Genomic DNA, 3,393 nt, shown 5'->3' with positions numbered 1-3,393 from the left:
AAATTATATTATGTTTCAAACATTTGCTTTTTATTAGGAGGAGAGTCTAAGGACGGGGGACGCCCTGGGTTCATTGTTAATTGTTAAATTGGACTTTATATTGACTGTGTTCAAATGACTGATACTGGTTGAACTCTATTGCCAGTAATATTCATGTAGCCCTTTGAGGCGACTGTTGTTGTGATTTTGGGCTATACAAAAATAAATTGATTTGATTTGATATTAATAGTACAAATTGATTTTTTTTTTTTTTTTTTACATAGCAGACATTTTGACTACACAAGTAGATTTAGATGTCATCTTGATTTACCATTTTAAGATACTCCAACAGCATTTTATTTTCTGTTGTATCATCAGGAAAGGAAGTTGATGTGAACTTAGAGGAGTTGGTGGATATAGATGAGGGAGAAGGAGGAAATTATGTTGATATGGGGCAACAGACTGATAAGCAGCCAGAGGAAGGAGAGGAAGATGAAGGAGAGGAAAAGAAAGGGGAAGGAGAGGAAGATGAAGGAGAAGAAAAGGAAGGGGAAGGAGAGGAAAAGGAAGGGGAAGGAGACGAAGATGAAGGAGAAGAAAAGGAAGGGGAAGGAGAGGAAAAGGAAGGAGAAGGAGAGGAAGATGAAGGAGAGGAAAAGAAAGGGGAAGGAGACGAAGATGAAGGGGAGGAAGAGGAAGGAGGGGAGGTGGAAGCAGAGGAAGAGGAAGCCAGTCCAACCCCCAGCACTTCTGCTGTTCGTCACAAGCGTCCACTGCCCCATACGTGGAAGAAAAATGTCATCAAAGAAAAGCGTCTGAAGGGAGAGAATTACAAGAATACAATGGGACAGGAGAGACCACCAAAGGCCATGGGCCCACCATGCACATCACAGCACTGCTTCAAGTCAACGAAAAGAAGTTGTGAGCTACTGACTGAAGTTGAGAGAAGAGGAATCTTCAACAATTTCTGGTCCATGCCTTCCTGGGAGACACGCAAGGTGTATATCCAGACTGTTGTTGAAAATGTGCCCATAAAACAGAAGAAAGGTGGTGTTGATTCAAGGAGAACAACATCTCTGCTATACCACCTGCAACTCTCAGATAGATGCAAAATACCTGTGTGCAAAAATCTTTTCTGTTCCACACTTGGTATTGCCCTGAGAACCATTGGATCATGGTTAACTGCAGGCATGAAACCCAACACTCATACCCAGCCCAACCCCAAGATCAACAAGACTGGTCCTCATATGCCAATATCAGATGGAGACCAGGCCTCCCTGAAAGAGTGGCTCTCTGGAATACCTACAGTCCCATCCCATTACTGCCGCCAGGTTCCCTCTTATCAGAACAAGAAGTTCCTGGAGCCAGGAACAGTTTTGAGAGAGCTTCACAAGGAATACCAGAATGCTGCCAATGAGAATGGAAAGCGTGCTGTGAGTGAGACATACTTTCGGAAGGTTTTTGGAGAGCAGGATTACTCTGTGTTCATTCCAAAAAAAGACCAATGTGACATCTGTGTAAGCGCCAAGGTAGGAAATACAGATGAGGATGCTCTTGCTACACACTTGAGATTGAAGAGTCAGGCTCAAGCTGAAAAGGCTGCAGACAAAAATGAATCCAGTGACACACTTTCAGTGTGGACAATGGACCTTCAACGCGTTCTTCTTTGCCCCCAGACAAAAGCAAGTACAATGTACTACAAAACTAAATTACAGATGCACAACTTTACCTGTGTGGCGAGACGAGGATGGGGTATAAAGTAAATACTCTTTGCAGTTTTAAAAAGACAACGCCACCCTGGGAATTTCACCCAGAGAATACTGAAAGTAACACTAAATCACCAGAAAGGCACTTAGGTTCGCTATACTCAGTCCAGAGACGATGTTCAATGATCAACAAATTCACAATTTATTAATAATTATTTAAAACACCATATAAAAGCACAATCATAAATATTCAAATACAAATATGCTTAAAAAGGTATTCAGAGCTGAGGCTTACCAGTGGAGGGGCAGGGATGCCACACACAAACTAAAGAAAGAAAACACACCCAAAACACAAGTGCAGCACACTATCACACACACACTCACACTAATAAACTAAACAAGGCAGGTGTGTACACTCAAGGGATCCCACCACCAAGGCACCCTAGTCTCCTCCACGTCGGCACTCCGCATCTGAATAAAAGAAACAAAGAAAATGTTAATATATTACAACAAACTAATGTGTAGCACCGGGGGATAACCCAACTGCAGGACCACACTGGTGATCTACAGCTAGAAAAAGGGCCTCCCACCAGTGGTGTAACAGAGAATCCAAACTACAAATCAAAAAGCAATAAAACAACATACAATCTGAATAAAACTCTAAAATCTGGAGCAAACGGAATCGCCGTACTGCTCCAACTTGCCGTCCACACGACGATAAGTTAACAGTCAATCAATATGCACGCCAGCTGACTCCGATAACCGGCATGCATATGGCCGTTGTCCACGCCGACGTCCACTGTAAAAGCTGACAGCAGCAGGGAAAGAATTCTCACAACGGGAACAGACGGTAAAAGCACAGCAAGGCAAAACAGCAGCACTTCAGTTCACGTAGCTTGGCGCAAAACTAAGGCCCACACTTCCTGCGAAACATAATAAATAATTACTATAAAAGAACAATAGAAGGCAGAGAGCGTAACAAAAGTTGATTACGTACCAAGTAAGCCGGGTCATAGAATGTAAGCAGAATAGCTCAGAGGAGGCTTCTATAGCTACGACCAGCCGCGATGGAGACTTTAGAGGAGTAACCCACAAACGATCTCTACCACACCGAGGAAGTCAGGTGACCAAAAAGGAGATCACAGGCAAGCAATGCAGAGACACTCAAATGGCCACTATTTATACCAGCGCCCCCTAATGGGCCAGGCTGAAAGTGGGTTGGACCGAGGGATAACATTCATCCTGCCACATTCTACCCCTCCTTCTTGCATCGTCGCCCCGACGATGAATTACAAAGACACCCAGATTAGTCCCAAGGCCTAAAAAATGCAGAGACAGCATGTACCCTAGGCTCAGAAATAGAGTTAGCAGCCCCTTGTGCCACCTCCCCTGTTGGTCTTGGGAGATGATGGATGTTTGAATGCTGGCCAGCTGTGGACCGGGTTGTTTTTCGCACCACCACATTTCTTGTATCAGAACTCGTAGAGGGAGCAGGAAGAGAGCTAGATGGAACTGGTGCTACACTCGGAGTAACTGTACAAGTGGCTGGGACATCGGAAGTTCGGTCTTCTGGCCGGAGCAACAACTCAGGGCTACTTGGAATCACTGCCACTGGGCTGTAAGATGGTGAAACATTTACTTGAGGAGCTCCTACGCTCAGGAATAACAGGTCACTGTCACTTGATGAGTCATGTCCTGGTTCTGGGGA

At 44.5% G+C, this 3,393-nt stretch overlaps 1 long non-coding RNA gene across 1 annotated transcript; it reads right to left on the bottom strand.

The window, feature by feature from the left end:
* Positions 1–1,863: 1,863 nt before the first annotated feature.
* Positions 1,864–3,106, bottom strand: LOC146551902 (uncharacterized). Its single transcript, XR_014890050.1, has 2 exons — positions 2,683–3,106; positions 1,864–2,608 (listed from the first exon to the last, which is right to left on the bottom strand). It is a non-coding gene; the product is annotated as an uncharacterized LOC146551902 (long non-coding RNA).
* Between the last annotated feature and the right edge of the window lie 287 nt (positions 3,107–3,393).

The sequence above is a fragment of the Mchenga conophoros genome, linkage group LG19 (genome assembly GCF_057382185.1).
Source record: "Mchenga conophoros isolate Kocher_MC1m ecotype Shallow Benthic linkage group LG19, M_conophoros_male_GT1.1, whole genome shotgun sequence".
In the NCBI taxonomy this organism is placed as follows: Eukaryota; Metazoa; Chordata; class Actinopteri; order Cichliformes; family Cichlidae; genus Mchenga; species Mchenga conophoros.
The sequence above is the reverse complement of the archived record's forward strand: the minus strand, read 5'-3'. Positions and strand labels throughout refer to the sequence as shown.